We start from the raw sequence: 19,786 nt of genomic DNA, 5'->3' as shown, positions 1-19,786 counted from the left end.
AGACTTCTTTCCCAGCGCAGACAACAGTACTAGGAAGTGTAATTAGCTCCAGGCTTGCCAAGTGGAACCTGCTGCAGAGAGCATGGAGTGCAGCCTGGAACAGCCACTTGAAGGCCACTCTGTCAGGGGTGGGAAGAGAAGAGAAGAGTTTTGAATTGGGGTCCAGGCTCCCCCATAACTTTACTTTCTGGTAAAAAGAAAACTTCAAAGAGTTCAAGAATTTTACATTCTAATCGGGCTGGTCTTTGGTTCTTTTATCAAAGTGGAAAGATCCTCTTTATCAATTTCACTTACAACTTCCCCACAGTTAAACATATGAATTATATTGTCTCATTTATCCCTTTACCTTTGGCCTTTAATGGACTGGCCTGACTCCATCTTAAGTTTAAAAAAAAAAAAAAAAGATTAAAAGCCATCTTGTTACAAGGTCAAAAAAAGTTCATCCCTGTTATCTGTAAAACTTGGATTTGACCACGTCTTACCTATTTTCTGGAATTTGTCACGTTCCACACCCTATACCCCAACCTCCACCCTGATAAGATAAGATGCCCTGCCAAATAATTTTGAAATGTTCAGCCAAGTTCCTACATAGCCAAAAGTCCTCCGGAAATCCCCCAACCCTTGAAAAGCCCTTGCTCTTACAGTTTGAGGAGGGGGCTATATAAACCCCAGTGTCTCCTATAGCCAATGCTATTTTCCCAAACCTTTACTCCCATTTAGTGGGATTTGTAACACCTTATAAATGTTAAGAAGAGGCCTGACCCCTGTAATGTATTATTTCCCTGTTATAAAACAAAACAAAACAAAAACAACAACAACAACAAAACTACCCTTCAACATGATCATTATAAGTTTATTTGATATCAGTTAGGTCAGAATTACACTTCAAAATGGTGAAAAACAGAGATTGATTTAAAATCTTGTTTGGATTTCCCAATAGATTTAGTAGCTTATATTCTCTCCTCAGATGTTGTTATCATTTGGTACCCTCTGACAGAGTATATGTTTCTGTGTTTTATTAAGCTGCCCTGTTTCCATTTAAGTTATCAGTTCTTATCTTCCTAGGATATTTAAGTTACACAGCGAAGCCTTATGTAGAAGGCCCCATGACCAAATACCGGAGCAAATTCCCAGTCGGTCCCTTTTGATCTCGAGGCTTGCTCGGGACTCTGTCCATCTCAGATGCTTTCTGACATGTGCAGCTTCACCTGCGCTGTACCCGACTCCTTCCTGGACCGTCCCTGAGCCATCTTCCTTCATACTTAAAGGTGTAGAATCGAGTGAGAAGAAGAATGCTTAGCGGCTGCACTAGAGAGAAGAGGGAGCCACTGTCCCACAGTGGCTGGTCCTATAGATCCATAGTCTTTATTGCCTTTCACCTTAACCTCCCCCTCCACTGCATAACATCCTCCAAATGGGAGAGGACCCTTTCAGAAGAATCCATGCTAAGACCCTTGCAGAAAAGTCCGCCAACACATCTCAGTGCCTTCTTTGCTTGTTATCAAATGGAGAAGTAGGAAGTTTGGTTTCTAAAGAGTGAGACAAGAGCAGCTAGCTGAGGTGGAGGAGACTTGACTCCCTGACAAGCTGCAGTTAGGTCACCAGTTGAATGACATGGGTGATGTCATCTTATTTTTCTCTTCCTGTTTTTTTTTTTTTTTTTCCTTTTTTCTGTGAAGTGTACTGAAAGAAATGGGGGCAGGTAGAATTTATTTAGCTTACTCTTTTACCTCAATGGCAACAAACTATCCCATCCAAATGTCAATATTGATAAGAGGTTGAGAAATTCCAGACCAGATAAACTATTTCTAAATCTCCTTTCAACAAAAATTGAATAAGATGTGTTCCTTGGTCATTGCTGTTGCTGTTCTTTTTAACACGCAAAATCATTTCTCTTTTACTCAAAATCACTCAGCCACGGGTCTGAGTCTCCAGAACATTCCTTCCCTGTGTTGGCTCTGCTCTTCAGCTGTGCTGATCTTATTCCTTCGTAACCATATGCGCTCTGGCCATCCTGCTGGCAGAGAAGGAGAAAGCAGATTAGAATAGTGTGCCGGATCTTCCATCTCTGACCTGATACAAATCCTGCACTCAGGAACAGGTGGATCTCTGTGAGCTTGAGACTGGCCTGGTCTCTATCATGAATTCCAGTATATCCAGGGCTCTGTTACACAGAGAAACCCTGACTCAGGGAAAATAACAAGGAGTGCGTACAGACAGGTGTAGTCATCGCTACAGGACCACTTTTAGTTTGTTCTCATCACCTCTAAAAGAAACTGTATGGATTAGTAACTTCTACTTTCCCTCAACTCCCTACTCTATCCCTAAGTAAACACTAATCTACACTCTATTTCTACAGCAACCTATTCTAAACCTTACTCTCATTGTGGAATCAGAAACTATTTTTCACATAGCATAGCTTTTTTTTTTTCACATAGCATGTTTTCAAGGGTCATATGAGTTATACCTTTCCTTTAGATGTCATAAACAATGTTGTTATGAACATTTAGATAAGAGCTTTTATATGGTCATATTTTCATTTCTTTTGGGTTATACATCGAAGAGAGGAGTTGGTCCATGTGATAACTGGATTTAGCCTTTTGAGAAGCTGGCATATTTAGGGCCAGCAACATGGTTCAGTGGGTCAAAGCACTTGCCACCAAGGCTGGCAGTCTGAGTTCCATTTGCAGGACCTACACAGTAGGTTGCAAGTTGTTCTCTGGTCTCTACAAGTATGATGTGGCACATACCCACATACACATTCAATAAGTATAATAAAAAGAAATGAAACTGACACATTCTTTTCTCTTTCTCTTTTTTTAAAGATTTATGTATTATATGAAAGTGCACTGTAGCTGTCTTCAGACACCCAGAAGAGGGCATGATCTCATTACAGATGGTTGTGAGCCACCATGTGGTTGCTGGGATTTGAACTCAGGACCTTCGGAAAAGCAATCAGTGGTGCTCTTAACCGTTGAACCATCTCTCCAGCTCCCAAAACTGGCCCATTCTTTCTCACATAACTATACTCTTACCCATTCCTGACAACAATGCATGACATTAATGCTACAACAATACAGTTTGAAGGGGAACCCTGACCCCTGACACCCCCTCCGCAGGCTGGAATGTTGATCACATGATCCCTAGCTGGTAGAGATGTGTCAGTAGCTTGTGGAAGTGGGATCTTGCAGGAGAAAGCTCCTGGGGGTGTGGTTCTGAGGACAGCCCGTAACAGCTTCTGTCTGTCTTGCTCTCCGCTTCAGCCCATGGGATGAAGTTCCTCCAGGGTGAACAAGACATTCAGTGGGTAAAAGCACTTGTCAGCAAGCCTGATGATCCACAGTCAATGCCCAGGACCTATGTGGTGAACAGAGAAAACCATCTCTTGCAAGTTGACCTCTGACCTCCACACAGGTAAGCACACACACACACACACACACACACACACACACACACACACATTGTTTTAAAATAAAGTTCCACACCACACACCCCATTCCCACCATGATGCTGCTTCACCTTGCTATGCAACAGCAAAGCCAAGGGCTGAAATCCTTGGAATGGTGAGCTGAGTCAATCTTTCCTCCTATGAGTTATTCTCTCAGGCATTTTGGTCATGGTTGTGCAAAACCAACTAGTTCTTCTGATGTCCCCGCACCCTCACTGACCCCCTGTTACTACGTCTTTTGACTCTAGCCATGGGAGTGGCTGTCTAGTGTCGGATCATTACAGTTTTGATTTGTATTTTTTCTGAAGATTAATTACAGCAAGCATTTTTCCTTGTGTTTAATGTTCATTCATTCCTATTGTCAACAGAAACTCCCCAGGAAAGAACTCAAGATGAAAAGGGAGCCTTTGTTTCAAAACTAAGCAGTTTCAAGCCAGGGAAATTCAGACTTTGGTACAAAATTCAAGCATATAATAAGGGCTAAAACTGTTGCCTAAGTTCTCGATCCAATCTGCTTATGCAAATGAGGCTGCAAACCCCAGGGAAGGCGCTCTGATTAGTTGATTGTTAGGCACAGCTCATTGGCCAGATCCAGGAAGCAGACTGGCCTCTCTGATAGCTGTTTACTTTGGCAGTTGAAGCAAGAACATGCCCAGGCAAGACACTCAAAGTTAAGTATTTGTGACCTCTCAATCAGTAAATGGCCACCTGGCTCCTTCTGGATTCAGACCCAGGAAGTTCTTCCTGGAGTCCCAGCTTTTCCTTAAAGATCACTGTGTATCTGCTATCTACAAATGCCTGTTCAGTTCATCCACTTTCAAGTTGGGTGATTTGTTTTGTGTTACTGAGTCGTAGGAGTTCATGTGTATATTCTAGACACAGACCTCACATCAAATACACGATTTGAACACAGTTTCTACCATTATATAAGTTTAAGGTTGGGGGAGTTTTTTTGTTTAATTTTATTTTGGGAGGGGGTGGTGTTTGTTTCTGCTTTTTTTTTTTTTTTTTGAGATCATGTTTCCTACAGCACGGGCTGGCCTCAGACTCACCACATAGCCAAAGCTAGCCTTGAATTCTGATCCCCCTCGCCCTGAACTCCGGTTCTACTACTTCCATATTCCAGACTCAGTGATTAAGACATGGGCCACTACACCCAGCAAAGTTTTAAACTTGATGACATCTACTTTATGCTGTCTTTGTTTCTTGTGCTTTGTCATCTTGTCTAAGAAACCAAGTGAACAAAGACATCGATGCTTTTTCCCACGTTTTCATCACTGAGTCTGAGCCTGAGGCCTCTGATTCACTTAGTGCTCCTTTTGATGTTTGGCGTGAAGTAAAAAGTCTTTGCATCTGGATGTAGTCCTGTTGCCCGGCACGCCTTACCTGATGAATTGTCTTGATCCCCTTGTTACAAAAAATAGTTGACCATAAAAGTCAATGCGTGTGTGTTTTATAAAGCTACTTTTTATTTCTATAATTATCAATGAACTACCTCATGTGTCACATCTCAAGTCACTATAACTATTTTTAATAAATAAAACTATTCCGAGTAGAAACCATTTTAATGCTTGCTTGTTTCCCCAAAGCCAGTTAAAAAATTCTGCTTATGCCTAGAAGCAGAGTTTCACCGAGATAGGACATAGGAGACCATGAACTGCAGAACTGAGCACGTGCATACAGCTTCCCTAGTTTATGGGGGAGGGAGGGGTGTTCGTGTGGCTATGTGTGCACTTGTGTTCATGAACGTGGGTGTATTCCTGCGTGTGTATCTTTGTGTGTGCATGAGTTCCTATATGTTTGTATATGTGTGTGCATGTGTTTATGAGTGTGGTCATGCATGTTTGTGTATGTGCGTGTTTGTATGCATGCATGTATGTGCTCACTAACCTTGAGTTCTACTGCTAAGATGCAACCCCAATCTCCAGCATTAAACTGTTCTAAAATTTACAGTCTAATCAGTTCTCTCATAGTTCAGCCTAGAATTCATTTATTTTTTAAGATTTATTTTTAATGTATTTAATGTGTATATGTTGGCACATGAGTGCAGGTTCCCAAGGAGATCAGAGTCACTCCATCCCTCTGGAGTTACAGGGGGTTGTGAGCCACCTGATAAGAATACTCTTTGGACCTCTGCAAGAAAAGAGCACGAACCACCCTTCAGCACTGAGCCATCTCTCCAGCCCTAATGTGTCTCTTGATTAAAAGATCTCTTTCCAGCACTTCAGCAGGCCAGTGAGAGAAATGATACACAGGACTCTAATCTCACAGGGTTATCTAGTCACACAAGATAAGGCTCAGGATGGGAAAGGGGGTGTTGGTTTATTAAGTTTGTTTATTTTTGGCAATGCTGGCAGTTGATCCCAGGGCCCCTGGCATGCCACTCTGCCACTGGACTGAAGCACTACTGTCCCCTGCCTGCATGGTACCTTGTTCTGGACTGAGATGGTTTTTGTAAACTGACTGATTCCCATTCTAGAGTTCATTTTAGTTCTTGTATTTAATTTCTCTTTATACTGATGAACAATAGAGCTGATGGTGTTTTAACATTTATGCCATAGATATTTTCTGTTATTTTGAATGCTGTAACATTCTCCTTCAAATTTATGCAAGCCTTGGACTTGGCAGTGATGTAAGCTAATTAATTCACAGGTCGGTTGCTATCAAGGTCCAGTAATTAAAGTCTATCTTAGAGTAAGTTATTATCTCTTCAAAAAAAAATCCCTTTATAAACTTATTCTACTTGACAGATGAAATAGTGACATTATTGACTGCACATAATCACATATGTACTTTCACCAGTAAGCACTGTGGTCGAATGGATGGCTAAGCTATTCAAGGACCTGGTTTAAAATCTGGTCAAGTTGATGGGGCTGGGGAAAGGTGACTTTGAGTTTTGCTACCTTTGCAAATACTGTCTCTTGCATTTTGTAAAGTTTGCATTTTTCTCTGCTCAAAGTCCTTCAACTTCCAAACTCAAACCCCCCTATTCTTAAAGCCAGCAATCTTTCAAGTAAAAGAAAACTGCTGGGCTGGTGAGATGGCTCAGTGGGTAAGAGCACCCAACTGCTCTTCCGAAGGTCCTGAGTTCAAATCCCAGCAACCACATGGTGGCTCACAACCATCCATAACGAGATCTGACTCCCTCTTCTGGAGTGTCTGATGACAGCTACAGTGTACTTACATATAATAAATAAATAAATCTTAAAAAAAAAACTGCTGACATCCCAGAAGTCTCCTCCACGTGTAGCTTTACCAGCTACTGTTCTAGAAAGAGCCAGGCTACTACACTCTCCTTCCTGGGGACCTGTCTTTCCAACATGGGCCAAATTCCCAAGCTAAGTGAGCCGAGAAGCTGGGCCTGTGCCCTCACAAGTACCACACAAATAATGATGTCATGCCACTCCTGACAAGGGTCACAGGGCGTTGGCACCATTCATATTCCTAGCATACACCCTAAACTGCTTAAAGCAAATGGATTCAGGTCCTGGCCAAAAGGGAGTGGAGATCAGTCATAGCCTCAAAGCCTGAGCTTATTACAACATCCCCTCATTTTCTCAGGGCGGAGTGAATAAGGTGGGTTCTAGTGTAATTATCTTTATGTAACTGAAAATTAAATGACTGATAACTGAATAATTTAAATATTGACTTAAATACTTTTGCTTTGTTGAACTTACTTTTTGAAGGACATGCTACCGGGAAATAGGCCTTTAATTTTCTAGTAGATTGAAATTGGAATGGCTATAGGAAAAATGAGCAGTGCTCCAACAGATACCCTTCCTCCAGAGGTCCTTAGAGAGAGTTGCTCTTCTTGTTTACGATAGCTCTTCATACGATCTCCTATTTTAAGACCTGAAATAATTTAGGCCTTGCCTTAGAGAGATCAGGCTTTCTATGAATATAATTTCGCTGCTAAACAAAATAAAAGGAGCTTTTAATGGTGCTCGTCACTGTGCGTGTGAGTATGTGCATGCATTCATGCGTGTGTGTGTGTGTGTGTGTGTGTGTGTGTGTGTGTGTGTGTGTCTTCTGTCTGTCTATCTCTGTATGTGCCTACTCTGAGAATTGAACTCAGGTTTTCATTCTTACATGCCAAGACTTTACTGACTAAACCATCTACTCAGCTCTAGTCCTCAAATTGTATCATACATGCAATTTACCTGTAGAGGTCATGTTAAAATGTGGGCTCCATTTTGATAAGGTCTGGGACCCAAGATCCTACAACATTAAGCAGCTCCTGGAGTGCTGATGTCGCCAGGTAGGAGCCACACCTAGAGTAGGGGGTCTGTGCAAACCAGAAGGCATTGAGCACAGAACCAGGACTTGCAAACACCTCTGGGCTCAGGTCCTTGGTCTATATAGACTTTTCCTAACAAGCACACGAATCCTGTACTTCCTCGCTTCAATAATTCCTCTTCAAACATCAGTTTGTCTTTGTGCTTCTGATTCTCAGTGCTCATGTCTGAGTTTAAATGCTAGGTGTTCCAAGAAAGCTGGATATAGATGCCTTAGGCTTACAAGTTTTCGTTTTCTGTCTTTTACCAATCTGCTTTGATCTTTGGAAGTCTCGGCCAATGATGATGCGATACTGGGCTGGGGTCATAAGCTAGCCTTGAGTAAAATAAAGGGCTTTGCTAAAGTAATCAAGTAAGATGACCAAAAGGAAGGGATACTAATCCTACCAGAATAGGAAGTCCTTATGTGACTGAGCAAGACAGTGCAGAGGTTCCTCCATCTTGTTTTCTTGCTGAGGACATTTTAGGTTTGAGTAGAATTTTACCTTCTTCATGAGAACCCTTTCATGGAAAATTGTCCAACTCTATTCTAGGAACTTGAGGTCAATAATGTCCCAGATAGCTTACTTTGGCTTCTGTTATGCTACCTGTTTATGCAGAGCCCCCTCACCCAGCTAATTGCTTAGCTTGACTTCTGTTAAACGGTTTGCTTTTGCAAAACCTTCCCTGCAGCTGCCATGCGAGATTCCAAGATGTGGTTTTTGCCTTCAAAAACCCCTTTCTCTAAACACGATGCATTACACTTCAGTCCTGAATACAGAAGTAGAGTCGCAGTTGGAATAAAGAATTCCATTTGGCTGATGTCTGTGTGTTCATCTCTGGAGGGCCCCCTACAGCTCTTCTATGAATCCTTTATTCAAATGCCCACAAGTGGAAAGACATGCAGGACATGTAGACTAAAGCAAAAAGACTCATCCAGTTACCTCTGTAGAGAACAAAAATGATGGTCTCAGAATTGCTGTTGAGTGGCAGCAGAAACCAGCAGACCTTGTCATGTAGGTGGCTGTACGGTACATCAGGTAGATTTAGGCTAGCTCTAAAGCCTAATTTTCTCTAGAAAAGCAATGGCTCTACCTGGTAGAACTGCAGGTGATCATTCCCTTTCCAAGAGAGTCTTAGTTCACACCAAGCACCACGCCTACTAGCTAGCTGCCTATCAGCTTGTGGGCTGCACACACACCACAGCTGCCAGTGAATACCAGCAATCATGTGCTCAGGAAACCTCAGGAAGGGCTGGGAGAGCAGAAGTCAGAAGGCTGCGGTCATGCTTCCTGTTCAGACCACATGGTTACATTCAAGAGGTCAAGAAGCTCTCCACAGTCACTGCTGACATCACCACCACTTATCCCCAATGGTGTTGGTAGACTGGGAAAATCCCGTTTCACATAGCAAGCTCCTCAGCACCCTCACAGACAGGGGAAACACCTCTCATCTCCCTTTGGCCTTCCAAATCTCCCATCATTCCATCTGGCTGGCCTTAGTTACATGTGGAATTCTCTAGGCAGGACGGTGTAAGAACGGCACTGCTCTTGTTTTAACTGCAAATCGCTTTGCACTGAGGTAGACCATCCGCACATACAAATATTCAAATCATAGTGGAGGAGATTGGTGGATTTTCATATGCAAACCCCTATGGAGCCAGCCCCCAGCAAAGGAAATGGATGCTATCAGCAACTCCAGAAGCCACTGCACACTCCTTTCTAAGCCGGAGTGAGGCTCAGTGGTAGAACTAAAGCCCTCGATTCAATATCCACCACCTAACAACAAGTAATATAACCAATAAATGCAAAGGTGAGATGAATAGATAGTGCCCAAAAGAACTGCCAATAAATATATACAAAAAAATTAATGTCCTTAGTCATCGGGAAACTTGAGATCAAAACTACACTGTTTTTCCATTTTACCCAGTCAGAGTGACTATCAAACAGAAAACAAACAGAAAATGTTAGAACAGATATAGGAAGAGATGCCTTACACGTTGTTGGTGGCAAAGTAAGGTAGTCCAGCCACAAAACAAAGACCTTGTTATATGATCCAGCTGGCCAATTTCTTTAGATACCTAAAGGAATCTGTGTATGAGTGTCACCAAAAACATTTGCACACCAGTGGTTATCACAATACTCAGAGTTGTGAAATCAGCCTGGATATCCATCAACGGAAGAACGGATTAAGAAAAACGTAATCTATCCACCCCGTGGAGTATTATTCCAGGGGGAAAGCCCCAGATCCTATCTACCAACAAATGGGTATAACCAGATATCATCATGTTACATGAAATGAGCCAGACTTGGAAAGCCGGACACTCCATTTCTAAGTAAGAAGATCCGATCACAGTGGATCAGAGCAACGTCAGAATCCATTCATTTTCTTTTTCTTAAGTCAAGAACGTTTCCCTTTTTGTGTAAAGAACATACTTCACAAAGCTGATGGGGTAGCTCCATCTGTAGAGAGCGCCTCCCTGGCAGAAACAAAGCCTTGGGTTTGGTCCCGAGCATCACATAGAGTGGGTGTGGTTGTGAGTGCCTGCCATCTGAGCACTTGAGGATGAGAGGCAGAAGGATTGCCTTCAAGATCATTCTTGGCTACACTACAAGACTGAGGTACAAGAGAAGCTATTTCAGAAGGAAAGAGGAAAGGAGATAGGGGAAGGAGGGAGAGAGATTACTTCATTGCTGCTCTTTGGCATGTTCAGCTTGCAGGGTTCACTGCTCTCTTGCTCTGGAACTGCTATTAAATACAATATGGACCACTTGAATTCAAGTGACATGGCTCCCTGGATGCAGTTACTAGGTTGGACACGGGTGACGAGCATCGGCAAGCGGCATGGCACGCTTCCCATCCCAGAAGCAGCAGAGTAGGGCCCTGCTGAGATTTTTATCAGGCTATTCAGAATGACATGCAATTTTAAGCTTATTCGTTCAAGTGTTATTCATCTTTGGAGTTTCCCAGTAAAGCTATCTGAACTGGGGCCAGCAAGATGGCTCGGTGGGTAAAGGTACTTGCTGTCAAGCCTCATGACCTGAGTTCGATGCCCAGATTCCACACAGTCGGAGGGTGAGAAATGACCCCTGAAACACACAACACATAGATAAATGTAATTTAAGATCAGATATAGTTTGGCTCCAACTTTCTCATCTCTTCTAAGAAAGACGATACTTTTTCATAGGCTTATTAGCCCCTGGATGCCTGCCTTCTTCAAGGTTTTTGGTTGATGGTCTATCAGTGTGCTGATTTTTTTTTCCTTGTTGATCTCTGATTCATTTTTTTTTTTTTTTACCTTTGTCTACTTTAAAAACATCTTTGCCAACTTCAGTGACACAGGGGGCTGGGGAACATTCTTTTGTTCTCTCACTAAACCCTTTATTGTTTCATTAAACCTCTATTTCATTAAGCTCTTTATTGTTGTACTATTCACAGTTTAATTTATAATTCATCTGGTGTTGAGTTCCACGCAGAGTGAAAAGCAGATAACACACTTTTGAGCTTCCCAGTTGCTGTGAACTACATCTATCATAGGGGTGTGGCAAAGGTGGGTGAGAGCTTACACCGTGTAGCAATGGACTGGGGTAATTTAGGCCTAGATTCCATCCCAGACACCACAGAAAGAAACAACAGAAGATTCCGAGGCATACTCCCAACCCCCTGAACTGGTTTTCAAATGCATACTAGCTCCCAGAGGCAGTTCTGCACTCTCCACACTCTCCCCCAGCATCTGCTCTACCTCTTTCTCACTCAGCTTCAACACTCACCTCAATGGGTGTTGTTGCCTTTGTTGCCCAGAGCAGCCTGGAGTCCTTGCAAAAATAGACCGGATCTCAAAGAAATAGAAAGAAGACCAGGGCCAGGCAGTGGTGGTGCATGCTTTTAATCCCAGCACTCGGGAGGCAGAGGCAGGTGGATTTCTGAGTTCGAGGCCAGCCTGCTCTACAGAGTGAGATCCAGGACAGCCAGGGCTATACAGAGAAACCCTGTCTTGAAAAAGAAAACAAGCAAACAAACAAAAACAAAAAGAAAGAAAGAAGAAAAGAAGGAGAGACAGACAGACAGACAGCCCAGGTTTGCAAGGCCTTGCATTTGATGAGAAGAAAGGAGGAGACAGAATAAGAGGGGAAGACAGGAGAAGAGAGGGAAGGGGGAAAGAGGAGAGAAGTCTTATAGCTTTAGTCAAAAATAATAAGCACAAGCCTAGGGAAGTTATTCCTACAAGGGTTGATACCCTGCCTCTCTCAACTACAGGGACAATGACTCCAGCTGATTTCCTTCCCATGGGTCAATTGGTGTTTTCTCAGTAACATACAAAATGCTACACGAAGGGATTTTAAAGCATGCTGCCTAGCTTCTCTACAATTCCCCCACCTCAAGGTCCTCCATCAGCTATGGGGTGGTTATGAAGACCGTAGAATGTACCTGGAGCAAGTGTCTTCTACACAGAACCTGATTTCCAGCTCTTTCCCTCAGCCACATGCACAGACTCCCTAGTGATAAAAGATGAGAAAGCAGATGGTGAGCTGCCATTGTAATGTCTCAAGCCCAATCATGTTCCCCTACCTCTTGCCATTAGAAGCAGTTCCAGGGCACATTCCTAAGTCACCTCACACAGTGGTAGGACCTCACACCTTACCAAGGCTTCCGGAAGAGGGTAGGTACCTTAGTGATCCTTAATGGGTTTGCAATGACCAGTTCAAGACTGGTGGACAAGGTGTGCTTCGAGAGCCCTTTGTGATCCCTCTGTCATTTTGTGGTCCCCCTCCCAAAGGTCTGACCCTCTGCACAGCTCCTACGATCTTGCCAATTCTGTTTTCCAAATCCTCTAGTAACTACTTTACATGCTTTGTCTTAAATGATCCTCACTTACGTAATAGGCCTGTATCTCTGTGGTTCTCACTGCCTGTATTTTATACATGGAGGCCTGGAGCTTAGGCTGCGTGGGTACCCGAAGGCCTTGTGTCTCCTAAGTGGTGAAGCTTTTGCTGTGGATTAACTCCTTGGCTCTTGTGTGAAAGTTCACTAATGACCCATCAATACATCCCTGCTCTGCCTTGCAGATCTTCCACAAACCTCTCATTACCATCTCAAAGAATCCATCTCGGTACAGGCCCATTGCACCAAAGCATGCCGGTTATCTTAGTAAATCCCCTCATTCATTTCATGAAACAAAGATTTCTTGGCACTGCCTATGTGCCCAGCAGCAGTGCTGATGACTGATCAGGGTAGAGAGAAAAAAAAAAAAAAAGGGCAGAGCTAATTTTGTATTTAATGTCCCCGACTTCTCTGTTATCCCCCAGAAGCAGCCCAAGCTTCCTCTTGCTCTTGCGCTCATATGAAGGTCTCCGAGCTGAGCATGATCCAGGTCCATCACCTCCAAGTTCAGCAGCCTCAAGGCCCAGGCTCCCCGCTGTCCAATGCATGACATGCAAGGCTTTTCTGGAGACGGAAATCTCAGACAGCTTGGAAAATACCACTTCAGAGTAAATGCAGTTGTTTTTAATTTTTTTAACTAGTTTATTTAGTTTATGTGTATGGGTGTTTTGCCTGCACGTGTGTGCCGGGTGTCCTCAGAGCCCAGAAGAGGATGTAAGATCCCCTGGAACTAGAGTTACAAACAGCTGGGAACCAAACCTGAATCCTCAGACAGGGTAGACAGTGCTCTTACCCACAGAGCACGTAATTCTGAAAGGCTTTGGGGCAAACCTGGCAGCTAACCACTGAAGAGACGTCTCTATAGGAAATTCTGTCCACATCTCCAAACAGCAGTTTTGGAACACAGTCTGATACAGCCCTTGATAAGAACCTCAGGACACTCCTTACATTGCTTATTACATTGGTGACTTAACCCTTGCAAGCCTGGCCTCCCTAACCTGGGGCTTCGGCTATTTATTCTCCCTGTTTCTTCCAGAAAAAAAGTAGATATTTCTACCCTGATGCCAGTTCTAACCTTGAAGAGAGTGTGCCTTTAGCCCCGCTGGGGCTGAGGGTATCTGATGTGGATTCCGGAAGCCGTGAGAGCATGGCCTTGAGTCCTGGTTATCCTTTTTGGAAAACCCTGGAATGCCAACCTGTAATCGGCTGAAAGTAAGAAAGCCTGCCGTGGGAGCTGGTGCTACTGCCACAGTCCCTGGGAGGTTTCTGACTATGAGCGAATGCCAAGGAAGGGAAAATGAGAGCACTCTTTCCAAGGCAGGTGGGTCTGGGCAGAGAGTTCACAGCCCTGCAAGAGAGCATAAAATCCCTACGTTGGGAGGAGCCAGTTGGACCAGTTGCTTCACCTTACACAGTCCGTGCCTGAATGTGGCCCCTGGGAGGGGACAGCACTCACATGAGCAAACCCTGGACTTCATCCTCAGCAGTTTTGAACTTCCATCCACTAGGGTTTTGTGATCTGTAAAATGGGTCACGTTGCTGACTCAACAGGCTGTAAGAACACAGGGTGTAAGACACAATGGCGCCTTATAGACATTAAAGCTACAGGGCTGGATATTGGGGGTTTTATTTGTTTGTCTGTTTGTCTCTTTAGCTTCTCAATTTAGAAAATACACTGACTGACCAGTCATGATGACCAAATTACGTTTTAAACCCATTGCTCTATCACAGCTAATGTAGTGTGGCCAGTGACAGTAAAAAGATAAAAGAAGTCCGAGGTGGCATTAATCTTGTGTGCTGGAGGCTCATAGGCCTTGTGAGAGTTAGGATGGCTTTCCTGTGTAAACTCAGGAAAGAACTCAAATCATACAAGGGACCGACCCAGGCCTTGGTAGTGCAATTTATGTGAGACTCATTGCCTAGATAGACGTCCACTCAAGTTCATTTAAAAAACAAAACAAAACAAACTAACTAACAAACAAGCAGCCACCATAGGCTGGGTGGCATGCAGCTCTGTAGCAGAGTGTGAGGCACTGGTGTACATCCCAGCACCTTTTATTTTATTTGCCAGTTGGAGATCTAACCCAGAGCCCTGTGCATGACAGCTATAGGTCTACATGTATGGATCTAACCAGAGCCCCGTGGATGTTATCGGAGTATAATGGAGCAGATGTCTTTCTTCCAATTCTGCTTCAATAAGAACTTTTATGCTGAATTCCACTTCTCGGGAAAAAAAATAGGAAAAGAAAAACGAAGGGACGTGCATGGAGTGAAGAAGGGTGGAGAGAGGAAGCTGAGAGCGTGACTCACTGCAGCCTTTGAGAGGAGGATTAAGCTTCCACCCCCTCAGCCTGATGCGGTCAACTCCCACTTTGGAAAATAAAGCAGATCTTGACACGAAAGCAGTTTACAATGGCTCAACCAAGAATAGGAAGGAGCTAGATTCGCTAGCGTCCAGATTGCAGTTTAAATGTGGGAACATGCCTGGTTATGAGGACTCTGTCCTCAATAGCTAGGGTGAGGAGCCAGCTTGGGTAGTGATCAGAGGGTGGACACACAGATAAAGAACACATGGCCTATGTGCACCATTGGGGATATTATTCTGCCTTAAGGGGGATCAGAATTCCGTCATCTGCAGTGAAATGGGAGATGTTGTGCTAAGGAAAAGAAACCAGACATAGAAAGCCAAGAACCACATGTTCTCTGTTATACACAGACGCTGAGAAGTTGAAGGGAGTGTAGGGCAGTGTCAGCTAGAGTTTGGGAAGGGTGGAGGAAGGAGGAATAAAAGCAAGCTGGATTTGATTAACACACGCAGCGTTCATACAGTGGAATAACACACCACACCTCATTAACAAGCACACTTTATAGATATATTCAAAATAAAGGAAAAAGTAAAACAGCAAAGTAGAAGCGTACTACATGCTCAAAGGCCCTAGAGTGTACAGATTGGTGAGGGGCAGCTCCGTCAGGTGCTTTTCTGACGAGTGTGAGGCCAGGGCTTGGTCCCTGGGGTTAAAGGTAGAGACACAAACACCTATTGCCTCATTTTATGGCTCTGTCCTTCGGAAGCAATTAAGGCAGTAATTAGGGAGCTTGTGCAGCTATGTTCATCACACAGAAAGAATAAAGGAGTCTTAATGAAACCAGTAAGAGTTCAACAAATGCATCCTTACCGTGATACACCCGTTTATATTTAAAATAAGCTGCCAAACATTTGTGCTGGGATAAGATGTCTCAGATGTCTGAAAGACAACCATAGTTCCCAGTATATACTCACATGGTTTTATTCTGGTAAAGTAAATAAATGTGTGGATACGTATGTGTGGACTTCCAAAAGCTCCTAGAGACATACTAGAGTGTTTCTATAAGCTCGGCACTCAGGAGGCAGAAACTGAAGGATGGCGAGTTCATGGCCAATCTGGGTTACATACAGTGTGTTCCTGGCTAGTAAGACCCAGGATTGTAAGACCTTGTCTTAAACAAACAAACAAACAAACAAACAAACAAACGGAGATGAATCAAAAACTCTTAAAAGCCCTTGAAAGGCTACAAATTCAAGATACTAGACTGAGCCCATACTCTTAATCTCCCATTTTCCCAGTTCCTCTCAAATGATCAAAACCTTCCACCCACGCAGAGCCACCAAGAGCACAGTTCGTAAAAGTCCAGAAGGGGAATCTCCTTGCTTCACCTGGCCCTGGTTCTGGGTCCTGCCTCCGTCTCTGAAGTGAGGAGTCTACCCGGCAGGGAGACTTTTTTTCCCCTGCCTTTTTTATTGTGAGAGTCTCTCCTTCCTGGTACTAGTTACACTCCAAGACTCAGGGTGAATGTCTGAAACTTCAGCTAGAACCAGATATTAATATACACCATGTGATTGCCACAAATACATAAATTTAATGCTTTTCTCTCCTAAGTACCTAACATAGTTTAAATTACATATTAGGCTAGTAAAGGATTTGCAGTGATAACATGATCAGGCAAAACAACTATAACAATATGCTGTAATAAAGTAGTTTTAAGAGTCATGAATTATTGATTTCTGGACCTTTCCACTTGATGTTTTTGGTTGTTTGTTGACCATGAGTAGCTGAAACCTCAGAAATTGAAATATAGAAAAGGGCAAAACACTGTATTTGGACTTTTTCCTTGCACTATGAATTTTTGTGAACAGTTACTAAAGCCGAGCATAGTCTACACCAGAACACTGTGGAGGGGTGTGTGTGTGTGTGTGTGTGTGTGTGTGTGTGTGAGTCTTGGTTACACAGCGACTGCCAAGCCAATGTACACTGCATGGTCAGATTACACCTTAAAGAGAAGAAACAGAAGGAGAGAAAACAGAAGAAAAAAATACAAGGTATGATGTTGTTCATCTATAACCTCAGCATTCCAGAGGTGGATGCAGGAGGATTACAAGTTTAAGGCTAGCCTGTGGGTATTCAGTGAGACCCTGTCTAAAGGGAGGAGGAGGAGGAAGAGAAGGAGGAGGAAGAGGAAGAGGAAAAGGAAGAGGAGTTGTTGGGGGGGGGGAGAATAGGAGGAAAAGTAAGATGAAAAAGGAGAAGAAAAAAAAAAAGAAGAGAAAGGTAGGCCAGGAGAAGAGACAACTGAAGACTTGGTACAAAACAGAAGTCAGCGAGATGAAGCCATTTTGCCTTTAGCTAAAGTAGAATTCACCTAAACTTGAGAAGTGAGAGGGTAGGACAAAGGGAGAAAGAGGCAGCACGAGAGAACACTTATTTTTGTCATTCATTCATCCTGAGGATGGAGCCTGTAGCCTCGCACACGCTAGGCAAGTGCCGCGCCATGGATATGCCTGTAACTCTTTTGAAAAAGTGTTTTTCTTTGAGGCAGAGTTTCACTAAGCTGTACTGGCTTGCCTTGAACTTTCGATCCCCCAGCCTCAGCTTCCCAAATTGTTAGCATTACAGACCTGGGATTAGAGCCGGGCCACTAGGCCAGGCTCAAAAGGAATATTTAAACAGTAGTGCCTCCCAATGAACCCACAGTAAATCTGAAAGAGATAATGCGAATTTGAGCCCCATGTGCTTTTTGTACTTTGAACTTCTGTCACATGGAGACTAGTGTTAGCAAAAGCCTTCGCTTTCGTTTGTTGGCTCTTAAATGACATGATGTGTATATCTCATTAGTTATGCAAAGACCAAGGAATGTTCTCTGGATGATTCAGGACATTTCCCAGAGTCATTCTTCCAAAAACATTGACTCCATTTCAATTTTGGTGTGTTTGTGTGCGCATGTGTGAGGGGGGGCACACGTATGGAGGTCAGAGAACAACATGCAGGAGTTGGTTCTCTCCTCCCACCATATGAGTCCCAGACCTTTTATTTTTTTAAGACAGGGTTTCTCTGTATAGCCCTAGCTGTCCTGAAACTCACTTTGTAGACCAGGTTGGCCTCGAACTCAGAAATCTGCTTGCCTCTGCCTCCCAAGTGCTGGGTGCTGGGATTAAAGGCGTGGGCCACCACGCTGGGCTTCATTGTTACTTTATAACTATAATTTTGCTACTGTTTGAATCGTAGCATACATATCTGATATCAAGATATCTGATATCTGATCCCTGTGAAAGGGTCGTTCAATCCCCAAAGGGGTCATGACCCATAGGTTAAGAAGTGCTGTGTTATGATTTTTTTTCTCCAAGACTTGAAACACACTTAAGAAGTGAAATTTTCAGCAGAAGTGCTAAACAGGGTGCCTGCATTGTATACGCTCAAAAGTCAGGCCAGAAACTCCTGCTGGTATAGAAAAGAAACAGTGATTATTAGTCTGTGCTTCTGCCTGCAAAATTGAGCAATTGCATCTGGGCTGTCCCCAAAGAATGTCTTTGAAAGCCTTCATCACAACCAGGTGTTTATCTTAAGTGTATATGGAGCAACCAAATCCTTTGGATTTTTTTTTTTTTTTTTTTTTTTTTGATGATAAGGAATAGGAATCCACTGATCGAGGCTGAGCCCTTAGGAAAACTATCCAACCTGGTAGTCTGACGAGACTGTGGGAGTAATGATCCCATCCAGGCGACAGTGTAAGGGTGAGATTGTATGCTTCCACAAAAGATACTTGGAAGACGCACACTTACAAGCAAAGAAACCCTGTTTTACTATCTTTAAACATTTTGTTAGCATATGGGTGTTTTGCCTGCATGTATGTCTGTACATCACACGGAGGCCAGAATGTGTTATGTCCCCTGGAACTAAAGTTATAGACAGTAGTAAGCGGCCATGTGGTTGCTGAGAATTGAACCCAGGCCCTCTGGAAGAGCAGCCAGTGCTCTCAACTGCTGAGCCATCTCTCCAGCCCCAACATCTCATAGGCTTTTAACTTTGTAGACTTGAAATGGAAATAATTCTATTCATTCTGTAAATTAAATGAGAGGCTCCCTGTAGGTATACAGTGGCAGGGGCCAATCATGTAAGGACAAGCCTTAAACCATTTATTAACAAGAGGAAAGGGCTGAAGATGTCACCAGTGGCAAGTACCTGCCTAGCTGTATGTAAGGTCCTGGGTTCTATACTCAGCAAAACATCACACTCACACACACACACACACATGACAAAACATAGCCATCAACTTAGTGGTTACTGGTCCTTTTCAGTGTAAAAAGGGAAAAACCTTTTCCACGGGTGAAATAAAGAAACAGCCTATTTTCCTTTCACATTTTGTAAACTGTTTATTTATTCTCGTTCTTGGCAACAAGACTTTTTTTTTTTTTTTTTTTTGCATGGAATCCATCTCTAAGAAAATACACACTTGGAGGCTGTTGCCAACAATAAGCTTGCCCAATTGGATCGAACCCGTTGGCAGAGTTGGCCCCGATCAGCTTTAATCCTTTCTCAGGCACTGAAGCGCATGCAAGAGAGTACCTGTCTGGAGTTGTCAGGTGAGTCCCAATCTTCTTGGCCATCCACAGAAGGCCACAGCCACATCTCGTGACATCTGCGGTAGGACTTTATGGCAAGTCCCCAAGAGCCGATTTCAAAAGATCTCAAACGGCACAAGTCCAGATCTGAGTTCTGAAAATTCTTTTTAAGAGCAAGTCTCTCTCAGATGTACCGCTATCCCAGACTTCCGTCCTCACCTCTGCGATGATCTTAGCCTTGCGGCTAAGCCTCGGCATATCTTCCTCTCCATATATCACACTCACCCCAAAACTAGGCACAACTTCTCT

The 19,786-nt window shown here is 43.4% G+C and overlaps 1 long non-coding RNA gene across 1 annotated transcript; it reads right to left on the bottom strand.

The window, feature by feature from the left end:
• Positions 1–827: 827 nt before the first annotated feature.
• On the bottom strand, positions 828–3,656 carry Gm34657. The gene is made up of 2 exons (XR_374734.2): positions 3,100–3,656; positions 828–2,014 (listed from the first exon to the last, which is right to left on the bottom strand). It is a non-coding gene; the product is annotated as a predicted gene, 34657 (long non-coding RNA).
• Between the last annotated feature and the right edge of the window lie 16,130 nt (positions 3,657–19,786).

The sequence above is a fragment of the Mus musculus genome, chromosome 2, assembly GCF_000001635.26.
Source record: "Mus musculus strain C57BL/6J chromosome 2, GRCm38.p6 C57BL/6J".
Classification (NCBI taxonomy): Eukaryota; Metazoa; Chordata; class Mammalia; order Rodentia; family Muridae; genus Mus; species Mus musculus.
The sequence above is the reverse complement of the archived record's forward strand: the minus strand, read 5'-3'. Positions and strand labels throughout refer to the sequence as shown.